General features: G+C 38.8%; 1 protein-coding gene across 9 annotated transcripts in view; it reads right to left on the bottom strand.

Moving 5' to 3' along the window:
* The window catches only part of PEAK1 (pseudopodium enriched atypical kinase 1), a 298,121-nt gene that overhangs the window by 271,553 nt on the left and 11,637 nt on the right, over positions 1–14,931 (bottom strand). The gene's annotated exons all lie outside the window — the stretch shown is intronic.

Here is a 14,931-nt window from a genome sequence, read left to right as displayed (position 1 = left end):
ATATGGAATAATTCCCTCAGAAAGGGACCTGAAAACTGGATAAACAGAAACTCCGCAACAAAGGGTAAAAGGACATCACTGAGATGGGGAATAGAGGTAGAGACACAGTCTCACCAAGGAAAAACCCACACCCCAGCCACAGTGATTCACAATTGGGACGGATCACAAAAGAACAAATCTTTTCCCTCAGGGGCAAGGGATTTGAGCTCCACACCAACCCCTAGGCCCTGCACAGGAAATACGAGCCCTCAAAAGACCTGGCTTTGAAAATCAACAGAGAATATGTCCAGGAAAACTACAGAGCTTCAGGGAACAGAAAACATACTCTTAAAGGGCTCACGCATAAATTCACTGTACCTGAAAACCAGGGCAAAAACAACAGACTGGAAAGCCCATGGACCATAACTGAAAGGGACATACTTATTAATCTTGAAGCAACTGCCGGAGAGGCAGGATCCAGTTAGGATACTTCCCAGGGAATGAGTCACTGGCAGGAGCCATTTATGTGATTGCAGTCTACCTTGCTAGTATCAGCACTGGCAGGCACCATTTTAGAATTCTCCACCTAACCTGAAAGCACCAGTGGGCATGCCCCAATGAGAGCCCTACCCACCCCTGTGTCTTGGCCAGACCTCACAGCCAGCCGAGCAATAACCACGCCCACCAGCAACCCACAGCAGCTGCTTCAGGGCCACACAGCAAGTCCAGAAGCCAGGCCTGCACACCAGCACCCCCTGGCAACAACAGTAGGGTGTACACAGCCCACATATGGGTTGAGCACCTAGCTCTGGTGGCCAGGTGGCACTGCACTTCTGAGCCCCAAAGGACATCTCCTAAATAAGGCCACTCCTTTAAAACTGGGAGAGATAGCTGATATACTCAATACATAGAAATAAACAGAGAATCAGGCAAAATGAGGAGACAAAGGAATATGTTCCAATTGAAAAAACAAGACAAAACCTCAGAAAAAGAACTAAAACAAAACATTGTTAAGCAATCTACCTGCAAAAGAGTTCAAAGTAATAGGCATAAATATACTCACTGAACTGAAGAGAAGAATGAATGAACACAGTGAGAACTTAACAAAAAAATTAAAAATATAAGCAAGTATCAAACAGACATTATACCTGAACTGAAAAATACACCAGAGGGATTCAACAACTGACTGGATGAATTACAGTGAACAAGTGAGCTGGAAGACAAAACAATGGAACTCACCAAACAGAGAAGCAAAATGAAAAAAGAAAGAAAAAAAGCAAAGATACCTTAAGGGACCTTTGGGACAATACCAAGCAGAATAACATTCATATTATAGGGGTCCTAGAAGGAGAAGAGAAAAAGAAAGGGCCAAAAAAATTATCTGAAGAAAGAGTCACTGAAAACTTCCCTAATCTAAGGAAAGAAACAGATATTCAGGTCCAGCAAGCCCAGAGAATTCCAAATAAGATGAAGACAAAGAGACAGACACGAAGACACATTATAATTGAAATGGTAAAAGTTAAGGATAAAGAGAAAATCCTAAAAGCAGCAAGAAAAAAACGTGTTCTATACAAGGGAAATGAAATAAGGCTTTCAGCAGATTTTTCAGCAGAAACTTTACAGGCCAGAGGAAGTAGCATGACATATTCAAAGTGCTGAAAAGGAAAGAATTCCAACCAAAATTCTCTACCCAGTAAGGTTATCATTCAGAATTGAAGGACAAATCAAGATAAGTAAAAGCTAACGGAATTATCACCACTAAACCAGCCCTAGAAGAAATACTGAAGGGACTTCTCTAAGCTGAAAGGAAATGACACTAATCAACAATAAAAAAAATATGAAAGTAAAAATCTCACTGGAGAAGGCAAATATATAATAAAGGTAGTAGATCAATCACTTATTAAGCAAGCATGAAAGTTAAAAGACTAGTAAAAGTAACTAAAATTACAATATTAATTAAGGGATGTATAAAATAAAAAGATATAAAATGTGTCATCAAAAGTATAAAACGTTGGAGGGAGGGAGTAAAAAGATAAATTTGAACCCATTCCAAAGCCTTAAGTTGCTACCAACTTAAAACAGGCTACTATATTTACATAGGATGTCATATGTGAACCTCACAGCAACCACAAGGAAAAAACTTATAGTACGTACACAAAAGAATATGAGAAAGGAATAACATAACACTAAAGAAAACCACCAAAACACAAAGGAAGAGAAAAAGAAAAAAAGGAACAGAGAAGAACTACAAAAACAACCAGAAAACATTTAACAAAATGGCAGTAAGTATATACCTATCAATAATTACTTTAAATGTAAATAGACTAAATTTGCCAATCAAAAGAGAGTGGCTGAAGGGATGAAAAAACAAGGCCCATCGATATGCTGCCTACAAGAGACTCACTTCAGAAGAAAGGACATACATAGACTGAAAGTGAAGAGTTGGAAAAAGATAGTCCTTGGCTAACAGGAATGAAAAGAAAGCTGGAGTAGCTATACTTTCAGACAAAATACACTTTAAAACAAAGATTTTAATAAAAGACAAAGAAAGGTATTACATAATGATGATGGGGTCAATTCACCAAGAAGATACAACATTTATAAATATATATGCACCCAACATAGAAGCACCAGGATACATATAAAGCAAATATTAACAAACTTAGAGAAAAACTGAAGGCAATACAATGATAGTAGGGAATTTAACACCCCCCTTACATCAATGTAGAGATCATCCAGATAGAAAATCAATAAGAAAACACTGAACTTAAATGATACATTAAAACAGAGGTACTTAATGGATATATACAGAACATTGCATCCAAAAGCAGAATACACATTCTCAAATGCACATGGAACACTCTCCAGGATAAGTCACATGTCAGGTCATAAAGCAAGTCTCAATAAATTCAAGAAGACTGAAATCATGTCAAGCATATTCTCTGACCACAGTGCTATGAAACTAGAAATCAATCACAAGAAAAAGAAAATGGGAAAAAACACAAAAACATGGAGATTAGACAACTCACTACTGACCAACCAATGGGTCATCAAAGGAATCAAAGAAGAAATCAAAAAATACCTAGAGACAAATGAAAACAAATTCGACATACCAAAATCTATGGGATGCAGCAAAAGCAGTTCTAAGAGAAAAGTTCATAGCAACACAGACCTAACTCAAGAAACAAATGAACAACAACAAAATAAATAAACAATCTAACTTTACACCTAAAGGAACTAGAAAAAGAAAAAATGAAGCTCAAAATCAGTAAAAGGAAGGAAATAATAAAGATCAGATTGGAAATAAATGAAATAGAGACTAAAAAACAATTTTAAAATATTAGTGAAACTAAGAATTGGTTCTTTGAAAAGATAAACAAAAATCAAAAAACCTTTAGCTAGATTAACCAAGAAAAAGAGAGAACTCAAATTAAATCAGAGATAAAAGAGAAGTTACAACTGATACCACAGAACTACAAAGGATCATAAGAGACTACTATGAACAATTATATGCCCACAAATTGGACAGCTAGAAGAAATGGATAAATTCCTAGAAACATATAATCTTGCAAGACTGAAACATAAAGAACTATAAAATCTTAATAGATCAATTACTAGTAGGAAGATTGAAACAGTAATCAAAAATCTCCCAACAAACAAAAGCCCAGGACCAGGCAGCTTCACTGGTGAATTCTACAAAACATTCAAAGACTTATCCTTCTCAAACTCTACCCAAAAAAACTGAATGGGAGGAAAACGTTCCAAACATATTTTACAAAGCCAGCATTACCCTGATACCAAAAAGAAAGAAAAGAAAAGAAAAGAAAAGAGAAGAAAAAGAAAGAAAGAAAGAAAGAAAGAAAGAAAGAAAGAAAGAAAGAAAGAAAGAAAGAAAGAAAGAAAGAAAGAAAAGAAAGGAAGAAAGAAAGAAAGAAAGGAAGGAAGGAAGGAAAGAAATGAAGGAAGAAAGGAAGAAAGAAAGGAAGAAAAGAAAAGGAAATTGAAGGCCAATACCCTTGATGAACATAGATGCAAAAATACTCAACAAAATACTAGCAAACCAAATCCAACAATACATTAAAAGGATCATACACCATGATCAAGTAGGATTTATGCCAGGGATGCAGGGATGGTTGGATATCCACAAAAATCAATCAAAGTGATACATCATACTAACAAAATGAAGGATAAAGATCATATGATCATCTCAATAGATCTATTCATGATTAAAAACTCTCAACAAAGTGGATATAGAAAATGTACTTCCACATAGCAAAAGCCATATATGACAAACCCACAGCTAACATCCTACTCAATGGTGAAAAGCTGAAAGCTTTCCTCTAAGATCAAGAACAAGACAAGGATGCCTACTCTTACAATTTTTATTCAACACAGTATTGGAAGTCCTAGCCACAGCAATTAGGAAAGAAAATGAAGTAAAAGTCATCCAAAGTGGAAAAAAAAGAGTAAAACTTACTATTTGCAGATGACATGATACTATATACAAAAAGCCCTAAAGAGAGAGATGCGAGTCTGACAAAGGTGTGATGAGCTGTTGGTGGCTGTGAGACTGGGGACACTGAGTGGGGTCTCTAGGAGCTAAGGATGCTATGCAGTTGACAGCCTGCCAGGAAACCCGACCTCAGCCCTTCCACTCCAAGGAACTTTATTCCACCAACAACGTGAGTGAACTTGGAAGCAGATTCTTTCCAGAGCCTCCCAACGACAACCCAGGATGGCTGAAACCCTGGTTCTGTCCTACAACTTGCAGCAGAGACTAGTCAAAATGACCCACATTCTTCACCGACAGAACGTCTAAAACTGATACGAGAGGAGGAGCTTCAAGATGGCAGAAGAGTAAGACATGGAGATCACCTTCCTCCCCACAAATACATCAGAAATACATCTACATGTACAACTCCTACAGAACAACTCCTACAGAACACCTACTGAACGCTGGCAGAAGACCTCACACCTCCCAAAAGGCAAGAAACTCCCCACGTACCTGGGTAGGGCAAAAGAAAAAAGAAAAAACAGAGACAAAAGAATAGGGATGGGACCTGCACCAGTGGGAGGGAGCTGTTAAGGAGGAAAGGTTTCCACACACTAGGAAGTCCCTTCGCGGGTGGAGACTGCGGGTGGCAGAGGGGGGAAGCTTAGGAGCCACGGAGGAGAGTGAAGCCACAGGGGTGCAGAGGGCAAAGCGGAGAGATTCCCGCACAGAGGATCGGTGCCGACCAGCACTCACCAGCACGAGAGGCTTGTCTGCTCATCCACCGGGGCGGGCAGGGGCTGGGAGCTGAGGCTCGGGCTTCGAAGGTCAGACCCCAGGGAGAGGACTGGGGTTGGCTGCGTGAACACAGCCTGAAGGGGGCTAGTGCGCCACAGCTAGCCGGGAGGGAGTCCGGGAAAAAGTCTGGAGCTGCCAAAGAGGCAAGAGACTTCTTCTTCCCTCTTTGTTTCCTGGAGTGCGAGGAGAGGGCATTCAGAGCGCTGCCTAAACAAGCTCCAGAGACGGGCGCGAGCCGCAGCTACAAGCGCAGACTCCAGAGACGGGCATGGGATGCTAAGACTGCTGCTGCAGCCACCAAGAAGCCTGTGAGCAAGCACAGGTCACTATCCACACCTCCCCTCCCGGGAGCCTGTGCAGCCCGCCACTGCCAGGGTCCCGTGATCCAGGGACAACTTCCCCGGGAAAACGCACAACACGCCTCAGGCTGTTGCAACGTCACACCGGCCTCTGCCGCCACAGGCTCGCCCCACACTCAGTACCCCTCTCTCTCCAGGCCTGAGTGAGCCAGAGCCCCCAAATCAGCTGCTACTTTAACCCTGTCCTGTCTGAGAAAAGAACAGATGCCCTCAGGCGACCTACACGCAGAGGCAGGGCCAGATCCAAAGCTGAACCCCAGGAGCTGTGCGAGCAAAGAAGAGAAAGAGAAATTTCTCCCAGCAGCCTCCGGAGCAGCAGATTAAATCTCCACAATCAACTTGATGTACCTTGCATCTGTGGAATACCTGAACAGACAACAAATCATCCCAAATTGAGGAGGTGGAGTTTGGAAGCAACGATATATATACTTTTTTCCCTTTTTCTCTTTTTTTGAGTGTGTATGTGCATGCTTCTGTGTGTGATTTTGTCTGTATAGCTTTGCTTTTACCATTTGTCCTAGGATTCTGTCTGTCCGATTTTTTGTTTTGTTTTGTTTTTTAGTATAGCTTTTAGCTCTTGTTATCATTGGTGGATTTGTTTTTTGGTTTGGTTACTGTCTTCTTTCTTTCATTTTTTTTATTACTTTTTTTTTTTTTTAATTTTATTTATTTATTTATTTATGGCTGTGTTGGGTCTTCATTACTGCGCGAGGGCTTTCTCTAGTTGTGGCAAGCGGGGGCCACTCTTCATCACGGTGCGCGGGCCTCTCACTATCGCGGCCTCTCTTGTTGCGGAGCACAGGCTCCAGACGCGCAGGCTCAGTAGTTGTGGCTCACGGGCCCAGTTGCTCCGCAGCATGTGGGATCTTCCCAGACCAGGGCTCGAACCCGTGTCCCCTGCATTGGCAGGCAGATTCTCAACCACTGTGCCACCAGGGAAGCCCCATTTTTTTTATTACTTTAAAAAAATTTTTTAATACTTATTTTTCATTTTTTATTTTAATAACTTTATTTTACCTTTTTCTTTCTTTGTTTCTTTCTTTTCTCCCTTTTATTCTGAGCTGTGTGGATGACAGGCTCTTGGTGCTCCAGCGAGGCATCAGGGCTGTGCCTCAGAGGTGGGAGAACCAAGTTCAGGACATTGGTCCACAAGACACCTCCCAGCTCCACATGATATCAAACGGCAAGAATCTCCCACAGATCTCCATCTCAACGCCAAGACCAAGCTCCACTCAAAAACCAGCAAGCTACAGTGCTGGACACCCTATGCCAAACAACTAGCAAGACAGCAACACAACCCTACCCATTAGCAGAGAGGCTGCCTAAAATCATAATAAGGCCACAGACTCCCCAAAACACACCACCAGACGTGGACCGCCCCAACAGAAAGACAAGATCCAGCCTCATCCACCAGAACACAGGCACTAGTCCCCACCACCAGGAAGCCTACACAACCCACTGAACCAACCTTAGGCACTGGGGACAGACACCAAAAACAACGGGAACTATGAACCTGCAGCCTGCGAAAAGGAGACCCCAAACACAGTAAGTTAAGCAAAAAGAGAAGACAGAGAAACACACAGCAGATGAAGGAGCAAGGTAAAAACACACCAGACCTAACAAATGAAGAGGAAATAGGCAGTCTACCGGAAAAAGAATTCAAAATATTCATAGTAAAGATGATCCAAGATCTTGGAAAAAGAATGGAGAAAATACAAGAAACGTTTAACAAAGACCTAGAAAAACTAAAGAGCAAACAAACAGTCATGAAGAACACAATAAGTGAAATTAAAAATTCTCTAGAAGGGGGCTTCCCTGGTGGCGCAGTGGTTGAGAATCTGCCTGCTAATGCAGGGGACACGGGTTCGAGCCCTGGGCTGGGAAGATCCCACATGCCGCGGAGCAACTAGGCCCGTGAGCCACAACTACTGAGCCTGTGCGTCTGGAGCCTGTGCTCCGCAACAAGAGAGACCGCGACAGTGAGAGGCCCGTGCACCGCGATGAAGAGTGGCCTCCACTTGTTACAACTAGAGAAAGACCTAGCACAGAAACGAAGACCCAACATAGCAATCAATCAATCAATCAATCTATAAATCTTTAAAAAAAATATTCTCTAGAAGGGACCAATAGCAGAATAACTGAGGCAGCAGAACGGATAAGTGACCTGGAAAATAAAATAGTGGAAATAACTACTGCAGAGCAGAATAAAGAAAAAAGAATGAAAAGAATTGAGGACAGTCTTGGAGACCTCTGGGACAACATTAAATGCACCAACATTCGAATTATAGGGGTCCCAGAAGAAGACGAGAAAAAGAAAGGGACTGAGAAAATATGTGACGAGATTATAGTTGAAAACTTCCCTAATATGGGAAAGGAAATAGTTAATCAAGTCCAAGAAGCACAGAGAGTCCCATACAGGATAAATCCAAGGACAAACATGCCAAGACACATATTAATCAAACTATCAAAATTTAAATACAAAGAACAAATATTAAAAGCAGCAAGGGAAAAACAACAAATAACACACAAGGGAATCCCCATAAGGTTAACAGCTGATCTTTCAGCAGAAACTCTGCAAGCCAGAAGGGAGTGGCAGGACATATTTAAAGTGATGAAGGGGAAAAACCTACAACCAAGATTACTCTACCCAGCAAGGATCTCATTCAGATTTGACAGAGAAATTAAAACCTTTACAGACAAGCAAAAGCTAAGAGAATTCAGCATCACCAAACCAGCTTTACAACAAATGCTAAAGGAACTTCTCTAGGCAGGAAACACAAGAGAAGGAAAAGACCTACAAAAACAAACCCAAAACAATTAAGAAAATGGTAATAGGAACATACACATCGATAATTAACTTAAATGCAAATGGATTAAATGCTCCAACCAAAAGACATAGACTGGCTGAATGGATACAAAAACAAGACCCATATATATACTGCCCACAAGAGACCCACTTCAGACCTAGGGACACATACAGACTGAAAGTGAGGGGATGGAAAAAGATACTCCATGCAAATGGAAATCAAAAGAAAGCTGGAGTAGCAATTCTCATATCAGACAAAATAGACTTTAAAACAAAGACTATTACAAGAGACAAAGAAGGACATTACATAATGATCAAGGAATCTATCCAAGAAGAAGATATGACAATTGTAAATATTTATGCACCCAACATAGGAGCACCTCAATACATAAGGCAAATACGAACAGCCATAAAAGGGGAAATCGACAGTAACACAATCATAGTAGGGGACTTTAACACCCCACTTTCACCAATGGACAGATCATCCAAAATGAAAATAAATAAGGAAACACAAGCTTAAAATGATACATTAAACAGGATGGACTTAATTGTTATTTATAGGACATTCCACCCAAAAACAACAGAATACACTTTCTTCTCAAGTGCTCATGGAACATTCTCCAGGATAGATCATATCTTGGGTCACAAATCAAGCTTTGGTAAATTTAAGGAAATTGAAATCGTATCAAGTATCTTTTCCGACCACAACGCTATGAGACTAGATATCTATTACAGGAAAAAATCTGTAAAAAATACAAACACATGGAGGCTAAACAATACACTACTTAATAACCAAGAGATCACTGAAGATATCAAAGAGGAAATCAAAAAATACCTAGAAACAAATGACAATGAAAACACAACGACCCAAAACCTATGGGATGCAGCAAAAGCAGTTCTAAGAGGGAAGTTTATAGCTATACAATCCTACCTTAAGAAACAAGAAACATCTCAAATAAACAACCTAACCTTACACCTAAAGCAATTAGAGAAAGAAAAAACAAAAAGAAACCAAAGTTAGCAGAAGGAAAGAAATCATAAAGATCAGATCAGAATAAATGAAAAAGAAATGAAGGAAACGATAGCAAAGATCAATAAAACTAAAAGCTGGTTCTTTGAGAAGATAAACAAAATTGATAAACCATTAGCCAGACTCATCAAGAAAAAAAGGGAGAAGACTCAAATCAATAGAATGAGAAATGAAAAAGGAGAAGTAACAATTGACACTGCAGAAATACAAAGAATCATGAGAGATTACTACAAGCAACTCTATGCCAATAAAATGGAAAACCTGGAAGAAATGGACAAATTCTCAGAAACGCACAACCTTCCGAGACTGAACCAGGAAGAAATAGAAAATATGAACAGACCAATCACAAGCACTGAAATTGAAACCGTGATTAAAAATCTTCCAACAAACAAAAGCCCAGGACAAGATGGCTTCACAGGCGAATTCTATCAAACATTTAGAGAAGAGCTAACACCTATCCTTCTCAAACTCTTCCAAAATATGGTATAGGGAGGAACACTCCCAAACTCATTCTACGAGGCCACCATCACCCTGATACCAAAACCAGACAAAGATGTCACAAAGAAAGAAAACTAAAGGCCAATATCACTGATGAACATAGATGCAAAAATCCTCAACAAAATACTAGCAAACAGAATCCAACAGCACATTAAAAGGATCCTACACCATGATCAAGTGGAGTTTATCCCAGGAATGCAAGGATTCTTCAATATATGCAAATCAATCAATGTGATACATCATATTAACAAATTGAAGGAGAAAAACCATATGATCATCTCAATAGATGCAGAGAAAGCTTTCGACAAAATTCAACACCCATTTATGATAAAAACCCTTCAGAAAGTAGATACAGAGGGAACTTACCTCAACATAATAAAGGCCATGTATGACAAACCCTCAGCCAACACTGTTCTCAATGGTGAAAAACTGAAACCATTTCCATTAAGATCAAGAACATGACAAGGTTGCCCACTCTCACCACTATTATTCAACATAGTTTTGGAAGTTTTAACCACAGCCATCAGAGAAGAAAAAGAAATAAAAGGAATCTAAATCGGAAAAGAAGAAGTAAAGCTGTCACTGTTTGCAGATGACATGATACTATACATAGAGAATCCTAAAGATGCTACCAGAAAACTACTAGAGCTAATCAATGAATTTGGTAAAGTTGCAGGATACAAAATTAATGCACAGAAATCTCTTGCATTCCTATACACTAATGATGAAAAATCTGAAAGTGAAATTAAGAAAACACTCCCATTTACCATTGCAACAAAAAGAATAAAATATCTAGGAATAAACCTACCTAAGGAGACAAGAGACCTGTATGCAGAAAATTATAAGACACTGATTAAAAAAAATTAAGGATGATACAAACAGATGGAGAGATATACCATGTTCTTGGACTGGAAGAATCAACATTGTGAAAATGACTTTACTATCCAAAGCAATCTACAGATTCAGTGCAATCCCTATCAAACTACCACTGGCATTTTTCACGGAACTAGAACAAAAAATTTCACACTTTGTATGGAAACACAAAAGACCCCGAATAGCTAAACCAATCTTGAGAAAGAAAAACGGAGTTTGAGGAATCAGGCTCCCTGACTTCAGACTATACTACAAAGCTACAGTAATCAAGATAGTATGGTACTGGCACAAAAACAGAAATATAGATCAATGGAACAGGATAGAAAGCCCAGAGATAAACCCACACACATATGGTCACCTTATCTTTGATAAAGGAGGCAAGAATATACAATGGAGGAAAGACAGCCTCTTCCATAAGTGGTGCTGGGAAAACTGGACAGCTACATGTAAAAGAATGAAAATAGAACACTCCCTATCACCATACACAAAAATAAACTCCCAATGGATTAAAGACCTAAATGTAAGGCCAGACACTATCAAACTCTTAGAGGAAAACATAGGCAGAACACTCTATGTCATAAATCACAGCAAGATCCTTTTTGACCCACCTCCTAGAGAAATGGAAATAAAAACAAAATAAACAAATGGGACCTAGTGAAACTTAAAAGCTTTTACACAGCAAAGGAAACCATAAACAAGAACAAAAGACAACCCTCAGAATGGGAGAAAATATTTGCAAATGAAGCAACTGACAAAGGATTAATCTCCAAATTTTACAAGCAGCTCATGCAGCTCAATATCAAAAAAAAAACAACCCAATCCAAAAATGGGCAGAAGACCTAAATAGACATTTCTCCAAAGAAGATATACAGATTGCCAACAAACACATGAAAGAATGCTCAACATCACTAATCATTAGAGAAATGCAAATCAAAACTACAATGAGATATCATCTCACACCGGTCAGAATGGCCATCATCCAAAAGTCTACAAACAATAAATGCTGGAGAGAGTGTGGAGAAAAGGGAACCCTCTTGCACTGTTGGTGGGAATGTAAATTGATACAGCCACTATGGAGAACAGTATGGAGTTTCCTTAAAAAACGAAAAATAGAACTACCATACAACCCAGCATTCCCACTTCTGGGCATATACCCTGAGAAAACCATAATTCAAAAAGTGTCATGTAGCACAATGTTCACTGCAGCTCTATTTACAACAGGCAGGACATGGAAGCAACCTAAGTGTCCAGCAACAGATGAATGGATAAAGAAGATGTGGCACATACATACAATGAAGTATTACTCAGCCATAAAAAGAAATGAAATTGAGTTATTTGTAGTGAGGTGGATGGACCTAGAGTCTGTCATACAGAGTGAAGTAGGTCAGAAAGAGAAAAACAAATACAGTATGCTAACACATATATATATGGAATCTAAGGGGAAAAAAAAAAAAAGGTCATGAAGAACACAGGGGCAGGATGGGAATAGAGATGCAGACCTACTAGAGAATGGACTTGAGGACATGGGGAGGGGGAAGGGTAAGCTGGGACAAAGTGAGAGAGTGGCATGGACATATATACACTACCAAATGTAAAATAGATAGCTGGTGGGAGGCAGCCGCATAGCACAGGGAGATAAACTCGGTGTTTTGTGGCTACCTAGAGGGGTGGGATAGGGAGGGTGGGAGGGAGGGAGACTCAAGAGGGAGGAGATATGGGGATATATGTCTATGTATAACTGATTCACTTTGTTATAAAGCAGAAACTAACATACCATTGTAAAGCAATTATACTCCAATAAAGATGTTAAAAAAAAAAAACCTAAAGACTCCACTAAAAAACTGTTAGAACTAATAAATGAATTCAGTAAAGTCACAGGATACAAGATCGACATACAGAAATCTGTGATATTTCTATACACTAATAATGAACTATCAGAAAGAGAAATTAAGGAAACAATCCCATTTATAAGTGCATCAAAAAGAATAAAATACCTAGAAATAACTTTAACCAAGGTGATGAAAGACCTGTACAATGAAAACTGTAAGACACAGCAAAAAAAACTGAAGAAGACACAAATAAAATGGAAAGATATTCTGTGTTCATGGATAGAAAGAACTGATATTGTTACAATGTCCACATTACCCAAAGCAATCTACAGATTCAAACAATCCTTATCAAAATTCCAACAGCACATTTCAGTGAACTAAACGAAACAAATCTAAAATTTGTATGGAACCACAAAAGATCCCAAATAACCAAAACAACACTGAGAAAGAACAAAGCTGGAAACATCATGCGCCTTGATTTCAAACTATACTACAAAGCTTTAGTAATCAAAATGGTATGGTACTAGCACAAAAACAGACACACAGATCAACAGAACAGAATTGAGAGCCCAGAAATAAACCCACACATATATGGAAATTAATTTATGACAAGGGAGCAAAGAACATACAATGGAGGAAGGATAGCCTCTTCAGTAAATAGTACTGGGAAAACTGAACAGCCACTTGCAAGAAAATGAAACTAGACCACTGTCTTACACTAGACACAAAAATTAACTCAAAATGGATTAAAGACTTGAATGTAAGACCTGAAACCATAAAATTCCTAGAAGAAAACAAAAGCAGTAATTTCACTGATATCAGTTTTAGCAATGTTTTGTGTGTTCTGACTCCAAAGGCAAGGGAAACAAAAGCAAAAATAAACAAACGGGACATCAAACTAAAAAAGTTTCTGCTTTTAGGAAACCATCAACAAAACAAAAAGGCAACTTACTGAATGGGAAAAGATATTTGCAAATCACATATCCAAAAAGGGGTTAATATCCAAAATATATAAAGAACTCACACAACTCAAGAACAAAAAAATAAAACAAAACAAAAAAAGCCTGATTAAAAAATGGGCAGAAGATCTGAGTACACTTTTCCAAAGAAGACATACAGATGGCCAACAGGCACATGAAAAGATGTTCAACATCACTAATTATGAGGAAAATGCAAATCAAGCCCACAATGAGATATTATTTCACACTTGTTAGAATGGCTATCATTGAAAAGACAAGAAATAACAAATGTTGGACAGGATGTGGAGAAAAGGGAACCCTTGTATAATGTTGCTGGGACTGTAAATTGGTGCAGCCACTATGGAAAACATTATGGAGATGTCTCAAAAAATAATAATAATAATAATAGAACTACCATATGACCCAGCTATTCCACTTCTGGGTATTTATCTGATGAACACAAAAACATTAATTGAAAAGATATATATACACAGCTATGTTTACTGCAGTACTATTTACAATAGCCAACATATGGAAACAACTTTCCACTGATGAATGTATATGTGTATACACACACACACACACACACACACACACACACACACACAATGGACTATTAACTCACCATAAAAAAGAATAGAATCCTGCCATTTTGACAACATGGATAGACCATAAAGGTATTATACCAAGTGAAATAAGTCAGATGGAAAAATAAAAAGACTATATGATTTCACTCATATGTGGAATCTAAAAAAAACAAAACGAACAAACAAAATAAAACAAAAACAAACTCGAAAATACAGAGAACAGATTAGTGGTTACCAGAGGGGAAGAGGATTAAGGGGTGGGCAAAGTGGGTGAAGGAAGTCAACAGTATTGTGACGGATGGGAACTAGACTTGTGGTGATGACCACTTTGTAGTATATACAGATGTCAAATTATAATGCTGTACACCTGAAACTTACATAATTTTTAAAAAGCTAACTTTTTTCTATCATAAAATTTAAAGATGTATAATATAATAGGTAATATCAAACTCTACTTCAGATCTGAAGCCAAAAAAGACAGAGAGAATTAGGAGGAAATCTGTACAGTAGGATTCGGTTTCCTAGTCAGACAGCTAGTCCATGAAAACCCAGACCATGCAGTCCCATAGGAGATAAAAGAAGAGAGGGTCAACATTCATGCAACATAAAACCCTGTAGTTGCCTTTTACAAAAGAATACAAAACATCCTTTTCTAGACGACAAGATCTTTTAACAGACTTCTGGAATGCAAAACTGACAACAGAACTACAAGTTGCATTTA

This window comes from Balaenoptera physalus (assembly GCF_965194825.1).
Source record: "Balaenoptera physalus genome assembly, chromosome: 2".
NCBI classification, from domain to species: Eukaryota; Metazoa; Chordata; class Mammalia; order Artiodactyla; family Balaenopteridae; genus Balaenoptera; species Balaenoptera physalus.
This window is presented reverse-complemented; position numbering and strand designations above follow the sequence as displayed.